General features: G+C 45.5%; 1 long non-coding RNA gene across 1 annotated transcript; it reads left to right on the top strand.

Annotated features, from left to right (window-relative positions):
* Positions 1-11,536: 11,536 nt before the first annotated feature.
* LOC117087029 lies at positions 11,537-12,126 on the top strand. Its single transcript, XR_004438649.1, has 3 exons — positions 11,537-11,731; positions 11,831-11,884; positions 12,072-12,126. It is a non-coding gene; the product is annotated as an uncharacterized LOC117087029 (long non-coding RNA).
* Positions 12,127-21,644: the final 9,518 nt, after the last annotated feature.

Raw genomic sequence — 21,644 nt, 5'->3', positions numbered from 1 at the left:
CCAGAGCTGTGATCCTGAGAACCTTCTCCTTTCCTGCTGAGTCTCCCAGGAACTGGGGCCACCGAGGGGGAGTGCTCAGGAGGACAGGAGAGCATCGTGGTTAGAGGTGGGCAGGTTCACATGAATTGTTGCTTCAGGAATCAGAGATGTTAGGGGCTCTGATCAATCTTCCTGTATGTCCTTGTTCTCTCTTCTTTCCCTTGTGTGAGGTTTACCCATATTGCCTCTCACTCTAATGATAATAATGACAATAGTAGCCAGAACTTACTACACAGCTGCATAGTTTGTTTCCCCGTTTACATCTCACAGGAACCTTCTGTGAAGATATTATTCCCTTCATTTTAGAGATGAAGAACTGAAGTTCAAAAAGATGAATACATTTTCCAAGGTTACACGCCAGGTCAAAGAGCCAAGGTGAAGTCCAGACCCAAATCTGAGGGTCATACTCCACCTTCCCCAGATTCCTGCACACGGTCACTTTCTACCAGGGCCCTGCAGGGCCTCCACACTCCTCCTATCTCTCCAGGATCCCCAGCCTTTGCTCTGTGTGGCTGCTTCTGAGGGACTCCGAGCTATGGGCTCTGTGTTAGGAGAGGAAGTGCTAAGAGTGTTTCTGTATCCTCCCTCTCTTTCAAGACCCTAGAGCCCTTCCTGGGTCTTTGTGGGTGGTCACAGGCTATCTTCTCTCAAGACAGCAGTATTGCCTGGTCTTGTTAGCCTTGTCATTTGGGTCCTGAGAGATCCAGGGCTGCAGGGGAGGCCTAGAATTTGGATAACTCCAAGGACTCAGCTGGAGATGGATCGTGGTGAATGCACTTTCTTTCTGCTGCTGACATCAGGGAGCATCAATCTTGTGCATGATTTTGTCATCTCAAAATCTGATGCTGTGAAGGGTTAGACTCCGTAACATACAACATGCACCCTGGACCCAGGCAGTTTAAATAAAACTGGGTCCAGGGGTGTGTAGAAAAAAGAGGAGGTGAGGCCAGGGAGAACGAGAGGTACCTATTGCCCTGTTGATGGTCCCCAGTGTTATTTCTAGTGTTATGTTATAATAAACACCACAATGGACAAATCTTCCTATAGACATGAATAGTTTTTAGGATTCTTAACAGATATTCCTAAGTAACTCAACTGTCTCTGCAGTGCTTCTTTCCCCCACTGGTTCCTTGTCTGTCAGCATTTAAACATGTTCTTTACCTTAAACACAAAAACACGAACCAACTGATAAAAAATAATTTTGTCAGTCGCGCGCCATGGCGCATGCCTGTAATCCCAGCACTTTGGGAGGACGAGGCGGGCAGATCACGAGGTCAAGAGATTGAGACCATCCTGGCCAACATGGTGAAATCCTGTCTCTACTAAATATACAAAAATTAGCTGATTGTGGTAGCACGCGCCTGTAGTCCCAGCTACTGGGGAGGCTGAGGCAGGGGAATCGCTTGAACCTGGGAGGCGGAGGTTGCAGTGAGCCGAGATCACGCCACTGCACTCCAGCCTGGCTACGGAGTGAGACTCCATCTCAAAAAATAAAATAAAATAAAATAAAATAAAGAAAATAATTTTAAAAAACCCTTGTCTTCAGTCTGCATCCTACCTTGGAGACACTCTCTCTGTGTCCTCACACTTGGAGCTAAGCTTATGACTTGTGCCCAGTACGTCCCTGAGGATCCTCTCATCCTGGACATCAGGAACCTCTGTAGATGGTCAAATCCAATGGGTTCTTCTCAGTGCCCTTGACTTGAGTTACTGACAACATTTGCATTGTCATCCACTTGTTTCTAATGAGCTATCCTGTCCTTAGTTGCTCCTTTTTCTCTGGATCCTCCTTATTGTCCTTTCAAATCACCTCTAGCTTCCCCCCATTTCCTGACTGCCAAAATTCAAGCCTTCTGTTCTTAGGAGCCTTCTTTGAGGCTTTACTTGTTAGCATCTTGTGCGTACCAATAATTTGCCTACTGTTGTCTCATCACTCCTGTGCATTGTAAGTGTCTGGAGGATAGGAGCTAGATCTTATTTTTAGTTGAGTATTTAGTGTCTAAGTGTATGATATATAGTAGGCTTTTAATACTTTTTTTTTTTAAGAAGCTGGAGCGATATAAGGGGTGTGGGGTCTCTGCAAGGCTCTGTAACGTCATTGTGTGTAGAAATCTGGTGAATGTGGAGCATGATCATATAAGACACTTGTCTGGGCCGGGCGCGGTGGCTCAAGCCTGTAATCCCAGCACTTTGGGAGGCCGAGACGGGCGGATCACGAGGTCAGGAGATCGAGACCATCCTGGCTAACACGGTGAAACCCCGTCTCTACTAAAAAAAATACAAAAAATTAGCCGGGCGAGATGGCGGGCGCCTGTAGTCCCAGCTACTCGGGAGGCTGAGGCAGGAATATCGCTTGAACCTGGGAGGCTGAGATTGCAGTGAGCCGAGATCACGCCACTGCACTCCAGCCTGGCTACAGAGCGAGACTCCATCTCAAAAAATAAAATAAAATAAAATATAATATAATAAAGAAAATAATTTTAAAAAAAACCCTTGTCTTCAGTCTGCATCCTACCCTGGAGACACTCTCTCTGTGTCCTCACACTTGGAGCTAAGCTTATGACTTGTGTCCAGTACGTCCCTGGGGATCCTCTCATCCTGGACATCAGGAACCTCTGTAGATGGTCAAATCCAATGGGTTCTTCTCAGTGCCTTTGACTTGAGTTACTGACAACATTTGCATTGTCATCCACTTGTTTCTAATGAGCTATCCTGTCCTTAGTTGCTCCTTTTTCTCTGGATCCTCCTTATTGTCCTTTCAAATCATCTCTAGCTTCCCCCCATTTCCTGACTGCCAAAATTCAAGCCTTCTGTTCTTAGGAGCCTTCTTTGAGGCTTTACTTGTTAGCATCTTGTGCGTACCAATAATTTGCCTGTTGTTGTCTCATCACTCCTGTGCATTGTAAGTGTCTGGAGGATAGGAGCTAGATCTTATTTTTAGTTGAGTATTTAGTATCTAAGTGTATGATATATAGTAGGCATTTAATACTTTTTTTTTAGAAGCTGGAGTGATATAAGGGGTGTGGGGTCTCTGCAAGGCTCTGTAACGTCATTGTGTGTAGAAATCTGGTGAATGTGGAGCATGATCGTATAAGACACTTGTCTGAGTGAAAATATTATTGAAGGTAAATCATCAGTCACATATTTAGTTGATTTTTAGACCCTAGATTTTGCAAAAGCATTTTTAAAAAAGGATAAAAATGTACAAACATTCATGTACTAAAAACATAGGTTCTCAATAACTCAATAACTGTTAGAGGATCCACTCTCTTTTTTTTTTTTTTTTTTTGAGACGGAGTCTCACTCTGTCACCCAGGCTAGAGGGCAGTGGCGCGATCTCGGTTCACTGCAAGCTCCGCCTCCTGGGTTCACGCTATTCTCCTGCCTCAGCCTCCCGAGTAGCTGGGACTACAGGCGCCCGCCACCATGCCTGGCTAATTTTTTGTATTTTTAGTAGAGATGGGGTTTCACCGTGTTAGTCAGAATGGTCTCGATCTCCTGACCTCGTGATCTGCCCACCTCGGCCTCCCAAAAGTGCTGGGATTACAGGCATGAGCCACCGTGCCCGGCCATCTCTTCTTATTTTACCCTCTTTTCTGATGATGATTCCTTTAAACTGAGGAGGAAGCTGAGTATCCTCATGAAAAATCATTCTCCCTGTCAGTGTGATCAAGCACAGACTGGGTCCTCACATGTCAGGGCTGCAAACTCACAGGGAAATCCGTGAGTTGGGAGGTGAGAGCAGATGAGCCACGTGGTGCCTTCTCACTCTCATGCATTTATCCTTCTAAACCCAGAAACTCTCGTGTACACATTCACTGCTTCCTTTAATGATGAGAGTTGCTGGTATCCTCTGATCTTTGCTACTTATTGCCAACTAATAAAGCCTAAGAAACCAAATAAGTTAAATCCCACAGGTATTTCAAACTCAGGGTCACTGGGGATGCAGCTCCTTAGTTTGACTAAGTGCTGCCTATCTGCTATCCAGAATGGTTGTGTTCGTCTCTATTTTCTTTGGCAGTGCCTGAAATGTTCTGGAACTCCTGAATGCACATCAACACTGGACATTCTCCATGTTTCTATTTTGCCAATGTCATGTACATTAAGGAATATGTTGCTTTATTTTGCATTTTTAAATTGCTTAAATTTAGGACTATCTTGTATGCTGGTTTGCCACTTTGGAGTTCCTTTTCAGTTAATTGCTGGTTATGTATTTTACCCATTTTTGCACTGTGGGCTTCTAGTTTTTTCTTATTGATTTGTGGGAGATCCTTGTATAATCTGGCTAGCAGTCTCTTGACAGTTTTAGGTACTGGAAATGATTTCTCCTAATCTCACTTCTGGCAACTTTCTCCTTGGTTGCCTTTATTGAAGAGAAATCCTTAATATTTTGTAATCAAGTTCTATGAATATTTTTGTGTGTGATTTTTTAAAAAAAGATATCTTCCCCATTCTGTGGTATCAAAAATACTTGTAAAATATCTCCTATAGTTTTAAATTTCACATTTCCCTCTTTAGTTCATCTGGGATTCACCTTTGTGTTTGATGGGGGTCATGTTTTATTTTTCCCCATTTAGAGGGCCTGTGTTCCCACAACTAACGTGGTGGTTCCCACAACCTCCCTTTCACCATGAGTTGGTGGTGTCCCCTTTGCTATACTGAAAGCTCCGGTTAAAGATGGGTCTGTGTCTGAGCTCTGTCTTGTTCCATTTCTGTTTGTCTCTTTTTGTGCCAGTGTCCTAGCATTTTGATTACTGTGACACCGTAGTGTGTGTTAATATCCAAGAAGACATAGGACATATTCTCTCTCCCTTTTAATTTTTCTTTGTTGGTATACTTTTATCATTATATCTATAAGAATTAATAATGAATTTTAAAAGATATTAAGAGGAAGTACTGAAAGCATGGCTGGGACTAGGGTGATGTGAGGGACACAGTTATCTTAGGTGCAAAATTGAGGGGGATACCAAAAGAACTCAGTAATAAAAGTAAATTATATTTTAATGAAATACATTGAAAAATCAAAATTAATGCAAAAATATATGATTAGTAAAACATCAAAAGAGGAGTATTTGACAAAAATGAAGAAGAAGCAAAGATGCAGGAGAATTAGGTGAATATGTTGTACATAAGCCAAGGAAAGGAATCTTTCCAGGAAGGAGGAAGTACTGAGTAGTGTCAGATGTTCAACAGAAGTCATTTTAGAAAATTTACCTTGGTTTTATTTTACTTTAGTTTGTTTTGAGATGGAGTCTCGCTCTGTTGCCCAGACTGGAGGGCAGTGGCTCGATCTCAGCTCACTGCAACCCCTGCCTCCCGGGTTCAGATGATTCTCCTGCCTCAGCCTCCTGAGTAGCTGGGATTACAGGCATATGCCACCCTGCCCGGCTAATTTTTGTATTTTTAGTAGAGATGGGGTTTCATCATGTTGGCCAGGCTGGTCTTGAACTCCTGACCTTCAGTGACCCGCCCACCTCAGTCTCCCAAAGGACTGAGATTATAGGTGTCAGCCATTGCATCCAGCCTACCTTGGTTTTAAAATCCTTTAAGAGAACAGTTTTATACAATGTGTTCAATTATCTTGCCATCGTTGCCATCATTCCACAGTTGAGCTTCTTCTCTGGCCTCAGGATTTGTATCCTTCCCCTTATCGAGATATGTTGGAGATATGATGCATGTGGGATGCCCCCAAAGTCAGCTGAGGTTTGGGAGTGAGATTTAGTGACTTCAGGGAACTCCCTGACTCCTAACTACTGTTCATGTGGAGGACCAGGGCAGGCACAGAGATGACCGCCTACCCTCTGCCTGTGACCTGAACAGGACAGAGAAATGGGAGGATTAGGCATAAAGAGGGTAGGGAAGAGGGATCTGGGCTTACAGTACTGACCCCAGGGATGAGAGTAACTGTGTATGTCTCGCTGTAGGCGTCAAAATATGTGAAAGGAAGAAGACTTAGGAGAGATCTGAATTCCAGCTGTCCTGCAGGCTCCATATCAGCTTCCCGTCTCAATTCATGGGCTCTCTACTGCCATGGCTGATGGAATTGCTGACCCTTCAAGTTCTCTTCTTATCTACACACTTCTCTCCTCCTGCACACTGTTTAGCATCGTCACACACTTCTCCAGTCTCCTCTCTTCCCAGTCTCACTCCTTCCCAGTTCCCAGAGCTGAGCTGTCCTGCTGTGGAGTTCTTAGCAGCCCTGTATGACAAGTACAAGTTATGCTCCCTAGTGATAAAATACCCCCTACTTATTCTCTCCTGAAGGCATGTCCTTTCCCCTGACCCTAATGGGCTCTCCCAGGTGCACCCCTGGTGGATGTGCTCCTGGGCCTGAGGTACCCCCTTCTTCCTGATTGTGTCTGGAGGGCAGGAGGTATCTGTCCATGTACCGAGCATCTCAACCTGCCCAGCTCAGCACGCCCAACCTCTAGCTTTTCCCAGGCATGGTGACGTTGTTGGGGAGGTCAAAGGGTGGGATCTGGGATCAGACACTAGGAAGGAAGGATTTGTGACTCCATTTGTCTCTCACTCTGTATGTATCTCCCTTGGGTATCAGGAGGCTTTCCCAAAGATTTCTCTCTGCTTACTGTTGTCCAGACCTCCCCTGGTCTCTAAGCTCCCCTCCTGACTCTCAACAGTGCCCGGGGCATCTGACAGCCATGCTGGAGCTGGACTGACCAATCTGCTTCTTGTCTGAGGACCAGACTGGATGATCTCAACCTCCTGCTCAGCCAGTCCTCCGAAGCCTCAGCTTAGCAGTTGGCAAGTACATCTATTTGCTCCTCTGCTCCGCCTGGTCCACACTTTTGGGAGAAAGTACCCCACAACCTCTACTCCCTAAACTGCAAAACCCTGTCTCTTTTTTTTTTTTGCCACGCTGCACCTACCCACTGCCCAAACCTGTCACTTCTACTCCATTGTATGGGCTTTAGTGTCCATACCTCTCTGCATGTGGTGCTAGCCTGTACTTTGAGCAAGCTGCTTAACATTTTTGACTCTCAGTTTCTGCATCTCTCAGCAAAAGGGACAGGAAATAGAATCAGCACAATCAAGTGAGAAAGTGATGGCATGGTGCCTGGTGCACTGTAAGCACTCAATAAATGGCAGCCATTGTGATTACTGCCTTCATCATCATTGTCTTCCACTCTCATCAACTGCTCTCCAATCCTGTTGACTCCCCTGCTTTAGTCAGTCACTTGAACCTCTCACCCCATGAGCAGGTGGCACCATGTGGCTATGGCTGCGAAGTGCGAGTCTGTCATTCTCATTGTTAACTCCAAGAAGTGAGTCACCTGGCCTCTCCCGCAAAGTGCTCAAGGAGTGTTGGACACCCGTGAAAAGATAAACTTTGGTGCCTATATCCTGGAAGAAGAAGTCTTTGAGGTAACCACAGCAATCATAGACAGGAGTGATTTCTGGTCCCCTATCTTGTGCCCACTTGCCTTCTTGCACCAGCACTCCATTTTCCTATTCCCTAAGCTTTTAGTTTTTTTCTGGTGAATTTTTATTTCCATTTCCTCTCTTTAGGGCTAATGTCCTCTGCAGGAGAACTAGATGCCCACTTATGTGGCCGGACAGTCCACTGCCACGTATTCGGTCCTCCTGTCTTCCTTAGTTCCCTCATCCATCCATCCTTTCAATCCATCTCTCTCCTCACCCAACCATTCATTCACTCTCTCACCAGCCCAACTATGCACACATCCACCACCCACTCCCCCATCCATTCACTCATCTATACATCACACACCCACATACTCGTGCATGAAGGCTTATATCCACCTGCCCATCCTTCCCCTGCTTAACCACTCTCTCCTTCATTAAACCCATCTATCTATTTATGCTTTCATCCACCTATCCTCTTCATCTTGTCTTCCATCTGTTCACTCATCTGTGCATTCACCCACCCCATCTACCCACGCATGTGAGAATGCATGTATCCATCAGCCACCCATGTATCCATTATCCTTCCAATAACTAAACCACTCTCTCCTTCAGTGCACTCACCCACCCATCTACTCACCCACTCACTTCCCATCCCACCATTCATTCACCCAGATATTCAATTCCACCTATCTAATTATTCATTCATCCGCTTCCATATACTCTGTACCTCCCATTTATCTACCTGCCAATCCTTGCATGCATAATTCCCTTTGCAGAATTCCTGTTTTACTTGTTTTGTGCCTTTCTTTTCACTCTGGGTCACGGTAACCATGTTGTTGTTGAAGGTTCATGGTCTGGATCCTCTTTACTTGGCTGCTTCCTGTCTGTACAGCCACTTCTTGTTTGTCCAGTTTGTTTTGTTACCATCTTGGCCATGTTTAATTTTCCTTGGCTCTGTCATCATTTTTGCTTCTAAGTGTTTGTCATTTTGTTCTGTGTCTTTTAGTTGTTCTTATATCTTCCAGTGTTCCCTGTCAGTGAGACTGCTTCCTGTCCACTCCAATCCATCTTCTGCCTGCCTTGCAGTTATGGCTGCCTCCTCTACCCTGCTGCCTCATCCCACACCTCCCCTCTCTTGTCTCCCCTGATCCTTTGCTGCCTTTCCCTTATGTTACGGTCTGGGTATTTGTGGTTGATAAGGAATTTGGGAGAGTTTTGAAATGGATCATTGCTGTTTTGTCAGGATGAAGGTGGAGAGGGGCATTCTGAAGATCTTTGTTTGAGGGAGTTGGGGTGGTGGTGAATATCTCCCATTCTGCCTGGGCTAATCTTGGCTCTGGCCTTAGATTTTGGAAGAGGTATCTGAGTGTAGGTGTGCAAAGGAAGGAACTGGTGGGCTTGGAGTGTACATGAGGGCCAGAGGAAGGCAAAACATCCTTGCTGGGAGACGAACTGTGGGAGATACTACAGGGGGCTGCTTCGAAGTTTATAAAAATAAGCCCAAGAGCCATGTTTTTCCAAAGTCCAGTGCTGAGGCCTGAGTTTGGGATTTCAGTGGGGACTGCCCTCCAAATTTAGTCAGAGTGTGGATGCTTAACCTCTGGGCAGTTTTTAAACTTGTGATCCCTTTGAAATTCCAAATAAAATTCTGTGCATAATGGCATATACTTTTTCTTTCCTGGAGAAAGACTCACAGCTTTGATCAGATCCTCCTATGGGTTCATGTCCTTATTCTCCCCCAAATAAAAATGTAGCCACAATCTTAGAGAAATTCTTATTTGATGGGTTGGGTTAAGGGTACATAGTTTCTTAAGGTTCTAGGGATTCCTGGAGTCAGAACGGGATGGAGTCCTCTAGAAGCGGGTTTGGGAAGGGTAGGGGTTTGAAATCCCTGAAAGCGTCTGGAGACCTTCCTGAAAGAGGCTCTCAGGGAGATGGAGAGGATGTGTTGGCTTAAGGTGCTAGGGAGTGGGGTCAGGGAACCCAGAGGTCTTCTTGGCAGGCCTGGGAGCTGTGTGAACAGAGGGTTTTAGGGGAGGGCAGTAGGGCTTGCGGGTAGGGCTGAAGTGGTCTCGAGAGTCCCTAAGAATAAAGGTTGGAGTAAGGCTGAGGGCAGGACTGGTGTCCTCGCTCCTTACAGATCCCACAGGGTGTTACATGTGTCTCCCTCAGGCTGCCTATGAACCCTGGGAACTGAAGGGAGAGAATGGAGAGCCTGTGGTGCTGGAAGCTGTAAGTCATGCTGGTCACAGAGATGAGGTGGTGGAAGAAAGAGAAGCAAGTGGGGTTGAGTGTGCTGGCCCTGTCACCTCTGACCTTTGACTCCACAAGATAGGCTCATGGAGGTGCATCCTGGCCAGAAGGCCCTGTGGTGAGTCTAGCAGTGACCTGGTGGCCATTGTATTGTCAGAGACCCTTTCTACATGTTATCTGAGCCTTCATCACATATGCCCAGGCCTCTCCTCAGAACTCTGGAGCATCCTTCCAATCAACGCTTCCCAGATTCCCATCTTTCATACAGACCACCCCTCAGTCACAGACCCACAGACCTCTCTTCTGTCTGAACGCCCACACCTGACCTTATACTCATCAATCCCTTGTTTCTCAGGGATTGATTGGTTCCCTTGACATCCAGGGTAACCCATGCCCAATTGGAGACCCTGGAGAGAGGGTAAGAGGGTGTCCTGTGTGTCAGTTGGGGAGGGAATGCAGAGGAGCCACTGGTACCCAACTGGGCTGCCATGCCCAGTAATTCCTTGTTAGCTGACTGGCTGATAAAAGAGAGGATGGTTGTGCTTCCCAGCACCCAGAAAAGAAGGCAGACTCTGGTTTGGGAGGGGAGTAATCTGTTTCTCTCCCTCAATTTTCCCCATGGGGATGCAAAGCTCAGGAAAGATCTAGAGGAGTCTACACTTATTCTGTTGAAGAGGATATTGAAAAATCTTGCTACGATCTTGACATCCCCCTATCTGTCACCACATCTTTTGCATTCTTTCCCCACTCCAGCGCCCCCATGGCCGAGCAGGACTCCCTGAATTCGCTGGGGCTCCTGGCCCTTATGGCACATTCCCCATGCTCCCAGAGAATTTTCTTCTGGGTTTTGGAATGGGCTGATGGTGAGGACAGGGAATTGTGTTGTGTCACCACGAAGAAGAAGATCAGGAAAGCTATGGAGGAGTCTCTAAAGATCATCAACCAAAAGTTAGTCTTTGGGGTCGGGGAGATGAGGCCTCTTTAGATGACCTAGAACCAAACATGGATCTTTCAGAACCAAATGGATCATGTAGAACCAGGCAGAACATCCTATATTTCAGGGATTCTTAGAACCAAAGGAGAGTCTTTTTGGAGGCAGAGGCTAGAAAGCAGGGAGGAAGGTAGAAGTTGAGTTTCTGGAATCCTCTAAGTGGTTACCTGGAAGCCATGGGAAATGCTGGATGGGACAGAAGGTGGGGGAAGGAGCAGAAATGCTGGAGGAAGCCTCTGGCTTGGAGGCTCTCATGGCTTTCCTGGAAGAGAACCTGGACCTTCTCTCCTTTCCCTCATTTCTGGCTTGGCAGTGGTGGGGGTGACAAGGGCCCTGTGGTGGCGGCACAGGAGGCTCAGGCCCAGGCAATCCTGCAGCAGGTGAGGGTGAGTGGGATTGTGAATCTTTGTGTGGGAGGGCTATGCTGGGAAAGGGAAGGCTCTGGGGGCACTGCAAGGGTTGGTTGGAGGGTGAGGCAGGGGAAACCTGGATTGGTTTGGAGTTTATAGGGAGGTTGGGGAGAATCCAGGGCAGTGGACTAGTATCAGCAGAGGGAGGGTGAATTTGGAGGGTGCTGTGGCTGAAAGTTCCCACTGCTTCTCCCTCAGTTCTGCTGTCCCCCTGCTGCCCTAGCTCCCCCTGCTGCCCTGGCTGGCACTCGGTGGACCCTCTGGCCCCTTGGGATACACAGGGTGCCTTGGACCCTTGGGGAGTGAACGGGGTGCTCAAGTGGAGGATGCTTTATTTGTGTGTGGGGCGTGGATAGTTCTGGAAACGGGCTTCTTTTGGGGAACACCCTGAGGTCACTGTTGGGTGTGTCCTTCATCATGGCTATCTTCTCTTTTGTCTCCCAAGGAGAGACCTTGGAGCCCTGGCCTCAAAGAGTCTGGGGACCTAGGACCTCAAGTGACCACCCTCCTCCACTGTGCCCCTATATCTGCTCCCCAGCTCAGTCTCCCCCTCTCCCCTACCTACGCCTCCTAACTCCACCCCATGTCTCCTCTCACCAGGGACCCAGAGGACCTCAGGGCCTAATAGGCCCTGCTGGCAAAGGCTGGTTGAAGGGTAAGTACTCCAGAGGTGGATGGGTGTTGTTGGGAGACGGGACCTGCAGTGTGGAGGACTGTGCCCCTGCTTGCTCTGACACTTCCCTTGCACTCCTAGGGCCAGGCAGGCGCTAATGGAGCTTGAGAAATGCCTGGACAACCTGGAGTGAAGGTAACAGGCTTGGGCCCCTCCCTGAGGTCTGTAGCCTACCGCTCACCCTGGGACTCATTTGTTGCCTGGAGATGACCTAGTTCCCCATGCTCTCTCAGGATCAGCCCCGCCCCACGCAGGGTGCAATAGTGGGGGGTGGGCTTGGATAGGGCTGTGTCCTCACTCTTGCTGCCCCTCCTCCTTCTAGGGTGATCGAGGTGTTGATGGACGCCCAGGGCTTCCTGGAGAGAAGGGATATATGGTGAGTACAGTAGGGGATGGGTATTGTGATTGGGGTGGATCTTCTGTGGGAGAGAGGGGAGTTGTGGAAGGGAGGCTGGAGGCTTGGCAGGAGCTCAGTGAATGTAATGGGTCGGCTAAGTGCAGACGGTCAGTGTCTGCCTGTGTTGGGGGCTCTGAAGCTCCTCTTATCAGTTTAATCATTTTGCAGGGTGATACTGGTGCCCAGGGTCTTCTTGGGCAGCCTGGTGAGGATGGAGAGAGGGTAAGTGTAGTGGCAAATGTAGGGGCTGGGTGCAGGAGAGGTCTAGAAGGCACGGTAGCTTCACCATGTCCTCTTCCTCCAGGGAGATGATGGGAGATTGGGCCTTGAGGGCTGCCTGGAGAGTTGGTGAATGTCCAGGAGGTGATACTGGGGGAGGGAGCTCTGGGGAAACCAGGAGAGGGACATGGACACTAAAGGAACACATTTTTATCCATTCATTCTGTGTTCTCTCCTCATGCTGAATGCAGAAAACTCGAGGTCTCGTTGGCCCCAAAGGCCCACCTGGCATTCCTAGACCCATGGAGGCCACTCCCTGGCTTTTGACCCTGACATGACCCTTTGACCTGTCCAACTCTCCCCCTTTCTAGCTGGCTTCCTCCTTTCTCTTCCCTCTCCTCACCTTTCTCCTCCCCATGAACTCCCACTCTCTGGCCCCATCCTGCCCTGCTTCAACCTTCATCCTCACATTCCCTGGGAGGGCCATGTGGTGCAGTGCCCCAAGGGATCTGAGTGTAGGGGAAAAATACTCAAGGAAAACAAAATGAAACCCCAGGAACCCCCATGTAGAAATGAGTTAACATATCTGTCCTAACATGACTGCTATGCTTTGAAAGACCTGCTTACAATAATCTCCCTGGCTGGCATCTGGGAACTTGGATTTCAGGAGGGTTTCCACCATTCCCAGAACTGATAAGAATGCTTCATTTATTTTAATGTTAATGCTGTCAGTTGTGCCTGGGTTTCAAGAGGGAGAAGGTATAGAAATGGGTGTCTGCTCCCCAGCTTCTCATCATTGCCTGAACTAGTTTTTCAGGTGGTTTTTTTGTTTGTTTTAATTCCCTTTGGCCAAGATGGGGATCCATTTGGCTGGGGTGGGGGGCTTAGAATTTTATTTATTTATTTATTTAAGCTTAGAGTCCCCCTTTTTCTCAAGGTATGCCAGTGGCAGTATTGATTGTCAAGCTTTTAATTTGTCCCATATCGATGCCAGGGTGGTGTGTTACCTGTCCCAGGTCTGTAATGTCCCTTGTTGAAACTCCTATGGCCAAGGGACTTTAAGTTAAAAGACTTATAGGAAATTAAACATTGTGGGTTGGAGAGGGAATGGAGGTGGGTAGGCACTCATTAATCTTAAAATCCCTTTTAAGAAACATGAGAGCCAAAAAACAAAGCTAAAAGGCAAGGTTACAATATTGATTTATTTATAAATTCTATGCATTGAGCTACTGTAATCTTGGCTTGTGGCAATTAGTTACATAAAATACAAGCATTTTGTTCAGCTGTTGAGGCATCTATGTGCCTATCCTTGATTTGGAGGGTTGGAATTAATCTTAGCCCTCAAGACAAAGCTTTACAATCTAACTTGATACCCTGTGGGTTTGGAGGGATTGAATAATTTCAGATTTTGGAGGTGAACATAAGGAATTAACAATGTCTTAAACAAAAAGGTCATGAGCCTTACCTAGTTCTAAGAATGAGGGAAAAGGAAGCCTATAGGTAGCCAAACATTTAAATTAATCTTAATGTTTACGAATACAGGCCTGTCCTTGTGTCTCATGAAAGGAGTTTACTTTGATTGTCACCTTTGCCCAGGTCTAAAGATGAGGCTTTGGCTAATGGGTTTGGTATCAGATACTGGCAGGATTCAGTGCCTTCTTGAGATGAGATATGTGTCCCCAAGTGTCAAAGCCCTGTACCTTAATAGCACAAGGGTTAGTTAATAGCACTTGATAAGAACCTATTTCAAGGGGCTGGAGGTGGTGATACTGGAGTCCACGGTCTGACTGGAAGCTGTAAAAGGATTCTAAAACCTTAGAGTGATTACTTTTATAACTTTCATAAGCCCAACAGTAAGACTAAGCCAGAGACTTAATTTAGGATGTAATTCAGAGGTCAACTGTGAAAGATGTTAAAGACTCTCTTTCTCTCTCTCTCTCTCTCTTTCTCAATCTATCTATCTATATACATATACATGTATATATTCATTTATTCATTTTTTGAGATGGAGTTTCACTCTTGTTGCCCAGACTGAAGTGCAGTGAACAGATATTGGCTCACTGCAGCCTCTGTCTCCCAGGTTCAAATGATTATCCTGCCTCAACCTCCTGAGTAACTGGGATTTCAGGTGCCCATCACCATGCCTGGCTACTTTTTGTATTTGTAGTACAGTTGGGGTTTTACCATGTTGGCCCAGTTAGTCTTCAGCCCCTGACTTCAGGAGACCCACCTGTCTGTCCTCTCAAAGTGTGAGATTACAGGTGTGAGCCACAGCGCCTGGCCTAAGACTCAAAATATTTGATCAAAACAGAAGCACAGGTCATTGTAAAATAATAGTTATTCATTTAACCAAGAGGGATCATGAAAAAGAGTTTAAAGGCAATACAGATGGTTACATGGATGTAGAAACCTTAACTCATAAATTTTATTTTTCTCATAACCAAAAACTTAATAAAAATGACATAAATTTGTCATAAAAATGACAAATTTTTATTTGCCATCCCTGTTCTGCTCAACCATGTCTGACTCCACTTCTGGTTGGGCTGGTGGGTTTCCCTAACCTGCTTTTTCACCCAAGACTCATTTCTGTTGTTCCTGAAGAGTGGTTTGAATTTTTTCTTTTGAAAACAACTGGCTTTCCTCCAGTTGGCTCATTGACAAAGCAAGTATATTTTACACAGGGATGCCTCAAACTGGGTTTTCTATGAGTATGTGGAAATACTACACACTGTACAAATGTCTGAACATCCTAGGATAGAGCTTGAAAGCCTCTGATGTGAAATAAATCATCCACTTTTTAGAACAGATTGTATTATGAATACGTAAGTACTACAAGATAGAAGGAAGGCTGTGTGGGCAGCACAGGAAGGATATCCTCTGACCAGCTTTGTAGCCTTGGACAAGTTTAGCAACCTCTCCTTTGTTTAGTAACCTCTCGTTGTTCAACTATGAAAAGGAAAGTTATTATAATCACTGTTTTTCCTTGAAGGACTGCTAAGGAAATGAGTAAGATGTGAATGAATCCATGAGCACAGTGTCCTTCCTCACAACAGTTTTCAGGAAGGCATTTATTGAGTCCATTTTAGAAATGAAAAGACTGAGGCTCAAAGACATTCATAAATATGTCATTTCCCCCATGTCCTAGTGTGGAAGAATGAAGAGCCAGGACTCAGCATCCTCTGAGATTCTCTTTCTCTCTTAAAGTGTAGTGGTCAATGTCTTCAAATAGTAGTCTGCAATGTAGGGTTTTTGTTTTCTTTCTCTATCTTTCTCTCTTTCTTTTTTCATTCTTTCTTTCAACAGGGTCTTGCTCTGTCACCCAGGCTGGAGTGCAATGGCTTGATCACAGCTCACTGCAACCTTGAACTCCCAGACTCAATCCATCCTCCTGCCTCATCCTCCTGGATAGCTGGGACTACAGGTGTCTGCTGCCACACTTAACTAATTACAAAAGAGTATTCTCTTAGAGATGGAGTCTCCCTATGTTTCCTAGGCCAGTCTCAAACTCCTGGCCTCAAGCAATCCTCCTGTCTTGGCCTCTCAAAGCATTGACATTACAGGGATGGACTAACATCCCCAACCCATTAGTAACTTTCTCCCATTTCATTCAGTCCTCAACCCACTGCATTCTCCCTTTTCCTTCCCCGCATCTCTGGTGCTGCTCTCAGGGTGGCAACTGATGACCTTTATACAACCCAAAGCAGCAGTCCCTGCTCTGTCTCTATCTCATGTGTCATTTGTATATTTGAGATGTGTTCTCTCCTCTTTCCTGGAACTTTTCTCCTGTCTATTGTCTTTTATGAACCCACTTCCTCTTTATTTTCCTCCTTTCTAGTCCTTTTCAGCCTCTCATGTCTGTCTTTGCCAGGATGTGGGACCACACACTCAAACCCTTGCTATTCTGACTTTATGTACTTTTCTTGGGTGACCTCATTCACATTTAGAATTTCACCTACCAGAAGCCTCCTTCTAGTCTATGTCACTAACCTAGTGTAGCCTGGAATCCATCCACTTATTTCACTGCCCTCAAATCAACTCCGTTTGGCCACACAGAAGTTCCAATTCAGCATGTCCCAAACAGAACATTTTATCTTTTCTTGATCACTTCATCCTTCATCACCTTTGCAGTCACTGATGCCACAGTTCTCCATGTTGCCTGGTTATTCTAGACTCCGTCATATCCCTACTTCTGGCACATGATTTAGTGATTCCTGTGGCTTCTCGTTTCATTACTGCCGTTCAAACTGATCTGCTGTACTCCTTATCCCATGTTCCTGCCCCTGGCTACAACCTCATGACTTCCCACCTGATGGCTGAAGAGTCCTATTGGTCTTGCTTTCAAACCAGCCTCCTCCAACCCATCCTTCTTGCTGCCCTCTCCAAACACAAATCTCATCATGTTACTGTCCTGCTTGAGATGCTTCACAACTTCCCATGTCCTGCGGGATAAAAGGCAAACACCTGCTGTCAGCACACAAGAGAGGTTACAGTGCAGTTCTCCTTGCAACTTCATGTCTCTCTGCTCCTGAACCTGCTTCTCCTGCTGGAAATGCCATTTCCCCTTTCTCTGCTTTGCTAACCTCAGGTGAACACTGTCCCTAGGAACCTTCCCTAAATCTCATTTTGATTTTAATGCCCTCTTCATGCTCCTGAGTAGCACCTGTGTATACATGTGATACTCATTGGTGATCAAACCACACAAGTAGCAATTCTTTTCTCTTTGTCTCTTTGGTTTGGGATTTCAAACAGCTTCAGGGCAAGGTCCATGTCTTCTGAATTACATCCTTAGGGCCTGGAGAGTAAAAGTTCACAATACCATTTATTTGACTGAATGAAAATCAACATTCGAAGAGGATAGTTTTCTTCAAAATGCACAGACCTTTAGTATTCAGATTTTGTGAGTATAATAAAAATAAAATAACCTAAGTCTAGTGTTTAAGCCATGTTTTTATTTTTCTTTTTTTCTTGGACTTTTTTTCAGTGGCTGAGTAATTCTCTAGACCCTAAACTCAGTGGGAGACTCTCATCGTCCATGTGTGACACTGAACCTGCTGTCACTGGATGCATCCAAGGAGAGGCCTGGCCCTCCCCATGCTGAGCTGGGAGGGGCAATCCTCGCTTAGGGACCATCAACAATTCTGTGTCATTTCACTTCACTTCCTCTTCTATTCTCATGCCCAAATTCTCTCATTTTTTTCTTTTTTTACTGTAATAAGAATACACTTTGGGCCTGGCACGGTGGCTCACGCCTGTAATTCCAGCCCTTTGGGAGGCCGAGGCAGGTGGATCATGAGGTCAGGAGATTGAGACCATACTGACTAACACAGTGAAACCCCTCCTCTACTAAAAATACAAAAAAAATTAGCCGGATGTGGTGGTGGGCGCCTGTAGTCCCAGCTACTCGGGAGGCTGAGGCAGGAGAATGGCGTGAACCCAGGAGGTGGAGCTTGCAGTGAGCCCAGATGGCACCACTGCACCCAACCCTGGGCAACAGGGCAAGATTCCATCTCAAAAAAAAAAAAAAAAGAATACACTTTGTTTTCAACCTTTTGCTGCTTCTTATACATCAGGTAAAACTAAGATACTATCCCGTAGGTATTTCAAATACAACAACTTTTATTTTTAGGTGAAACTACACTTGAAAACATATATTAAACAAGAAAATTTGGTGAATGTTATGTGAACGATAATACTTTTTACATTTATTATGCTTAAAATGAAAGTGTTGTGGACAAAATTACACAAGGCACTGCTTCTATTCTAAAAGTAAGAAGATAACTAGAAGTCGATAAATAGCACTAAGACTGTGGAGGTGTTTTCATGTCCTTCACTACTTTTTCTTACTCTGAAAAAATTTTCTTCCATCCTCCCACTTCCCTGCCTTGCTCTGTGGCTATATCAGTAATTTTTCATGGCTGGTAGTGTAGGAGTTCTGAGATCCCATGGGAGTGGGGTAGGAGGACAAGTCAGTATTGTTTCTACCAGGAGTTGGTGACTTGAGCAAGTTTCTTTACCTCTGTGGTCAGTTCCCTAATATGTAAAATAATTTCTTCTACATAAGGGTTTGAGGAGTCAATGAGTAAGATGAACACATGGTAGATGTTCAACTAATATTTTCTGATTGTGTTCAATATTATCATTATTACATGGGTGTGACAGATGTGTAAGTCTTCGGGGACAAGGGAAACCACCTAAATCATCCATGGGTCATTTCTGTCTCTATTTCTTCCCAGTGCTTTTCTTCTCATTCATTTTGCATTTCTCATTTTCTGTGTTATTCCTTCATGTTTCTAATAACATTCCTGTTCCTTGCTTGCTTCCTGCATTCTGTGTAGCTTCCTACATATTCACCCATTCTCCATCGTCTTCCCCTTCATGCAGCAGACCAGGTGTATGTAGTTTGTAGTTTGTGTAGAAACAAAGACCTTCTGGGGAGTATATGTATGAATTGGATAAGGATGATGAGTTCTATGTGGACCTGGATAAGGAGATGGTCTGGCATCTGCCAGAGTTTATTTGACTGTGATGCTCAGAGGGGTGTTGATGACATTGTCATGGCAAGGAAGAACTTGAACACGCAGATCCAAGGATCCAAACAAGCACGGGTAACAAATGGCACTGCCTATAGCTGCCTATTGCTCTATAGCCCAACTGGAGGGATGGGAGGGCCACTCTGCCACACAGAGAACAAGAGACCCATACGCCCACTCATGAAGGAGCCCACCCCACGAGTAAGTTAGTGTTGGATACACACAGCTGGGTGCTTAGGGCAGCAGAGGAGGAGGCGTTTTCTTCTTACTCAAGAGAAAGGCTGGGCTGAGGGGTCCAGGTCAGGAGCATGAGAAGCTGTAACCCTGTAAGGAGTCCTGGGGGAGCAGGAGGATGGGCCTGGGAAAGGTGGCCCCTAATCTAGTGTATAGGGCTTGGGGTGGTGGAACCTTTGAGACTCAGCCAATGGCAGTAGGCTCCTTGGGTCCTATCCCCTTTCAGAGCCTGCTGAGGTGACCGTGTTTCCCAAGGAGCCTGTGGGGCTGGGTCAGTCCAACACCCTCATTTGCCACGTTGACAGGTTCTTTCCGCCGGCGCTGAACATCACGTGGCTGCGCAACGGGGAGCTGCTCATTGAGGATATTGCTGAGACCATCTTCCTGTCCAGCAAGGAACTCAGATTCCACAGGTTCCTCTACCTGACCCTCCTTCCCACGGCGAGGACATCTGTAGCCGCCAGGGGGAGCACTGAGGCCTGCACCAGCCGCTTCTCAGGCACTGGGGTATGGAGCGCCCTCCCTCTGCCATCACGGCCTTAGCACCACCTTTATTTCCTGGACCCATCACCCCTCAGCACCTGCTTTCCTCAATCCTATGTTTTATGGTCACCTATCCGAACTTTACCATCTCATGGTTTCGAATATCCAGCACCTTCAACACCCGAGGTCAGTCCCTGCTCTCTGCACCTTGTAATTCTGTCTTCCCTTGGTGCACCAGAGGCCCAGGGACTGATCCAGGTGCCTGAGACTGTGGAGACGCTGATCTGTGCCCTGGGCCTGGTGGTGGGCCTGGCGGAGGTCCTCAATGGCACCATTGTCTCAAAGACCAAGCGATCTGACAGCATCCCTGAGTCCAGGGGCTCCTCTGAGTCATCCCAGAGGTGTATTGGGGACGCAGTGGAAAAGACGAGGTAACAAGTTGGGGTGAAGAATGGGAAAGAGAAACACTTCAGCAGAGGTTCTTTGAGCACTGATGTTTTAGAGTCACTAGGCTGGATAAAAACGTTAATAAAAGTAATGAAAAATAACAAATGTAATGAGAAATGACGTTCGTTGAGCTGCTTACTGTGTTCCAGGCACTATTCTAAGTGTTTCTCATGTGTTCACTTATTTACATGTGGATGTTGGTTCTTGTTTATTTTATGTTACAGAGGGGGAATAAGACACCAGGAGAGGTGAAGGTCACACAGTTTTAAAGTGCAGAGCTTGGATCTGAACCCAGGCTTTGGGCCTGCAGTGGCTGCAGTCTTGTCCAGTATTTAGAGTGTATCATCTGCAGCCACTATCTGTCTTCCTACATTTATCACAGCCTTGATTTTCTTCTGTGTGCACAGTGATGTTCAGAACCTCCAATTCTATATTAAATATTTCCAACAACAAAGGACATCTTATCTTTTGCACAATATCAAAGGGAATGCACCTAATTTCTTCATAAATATATATGCTATAGATTTTTGGTTCAGTATCTTTACCATGTCATGGAATTGATTAAATTCTGTCTATGTCCTGAGCTAAATTCAGTTTAAATTAATATGAATTTTGTGGAGTCCACTAATGTGTTAACAACATTATATATTTTCTGACACTGAAGAATCATTGCATTCCTAAAATGAATCTAAATTGGTCAAAATTGATTGTTTTTATAATGTATTGTTGAATTCGGTGACGTGAGTAAAATTAGTCCGTAATTCCCTTCTCTTGGACTATTCTTAGCTGGCTCTGTATCTATGAATCAACCGACCTCATAAAATGATTTCAAAAATAGAATTCCATTCTATGTTCTAAAAGCAGACATGTAAGAGCCATGATCTGCTCTTGGAAATGTGGGGGGACACCCCCAACTGCAATATTATCAGGACAGGGCCCTTTGGAAGCTATTCTTTGCTTGCCATGACTATTTATTTGATATTCCCTACTCTAGTTTAGTTTTCTATTTCTTCCTGTAGTTTTGACCTTTATATCTTTATAGAAAAGTATCCATCTTATCTAAGTTTTCAAATTTATAGGTATAGAGTTGGTCGTAAGATTTTGCATTTTAAAATGGGTGTACGTATAGTCATTTCCCCTTTTCATTCTGAATCTCCTGTATTTTTCTTAGGAATCTTGCCAGAGGTCTCATTAAGTTTTCGTTGCCTCAAAATTTGATTTTGTTTGTCTTCCCTATTTTTATATTTCATTGAATTCAGCCCTTGTTCTATATTGTTTACATATATTTTCTTTCTGCTGTTTTTCTACTTTTCCATCCTCGTAATTTAATTAGTTCATTTGTTTTTAGTCAGTTTTCCCTAAAATGTTTGTTTAACAGTCTGACATTCTATGCAACATTTTGAACGAACTTATTTCATCTTTCTATAAAGACTAAACATCTATTATGTTTTCAGTTATTTCCTCTCCCTCTACTATTTTCTGGACTTTTTAATTTTATTTTGAGACAGAGTCTCGCTGTATTGCCCAGGCTGGAGTGCAGTGGTGCGATCTCGGCTCACTGCAAGCTCTGCCTCCTGGGTTCACG

The sequence above is a fragment of the Trachypithecus francoisi genome, unplaced genomic scaffold (genome assembly GCF_009764315.1).
Source record: "Trachypithecus francoisi isolate TF-2019V2 unplaced genomic scaffold, Tfra_2.0 Lachesis_group10, whole genome shotgun sequence".
NCBI classification, from domain to species: Eukaryota; Metazoa; Chordata; class Mammalia; order Primates; family Cercopithecidae; genus Trachypithecus; species Trachypithecus francoisi.
This window is presented reverse-complemented; position numbering and strand designations above follow the sequence as displayed.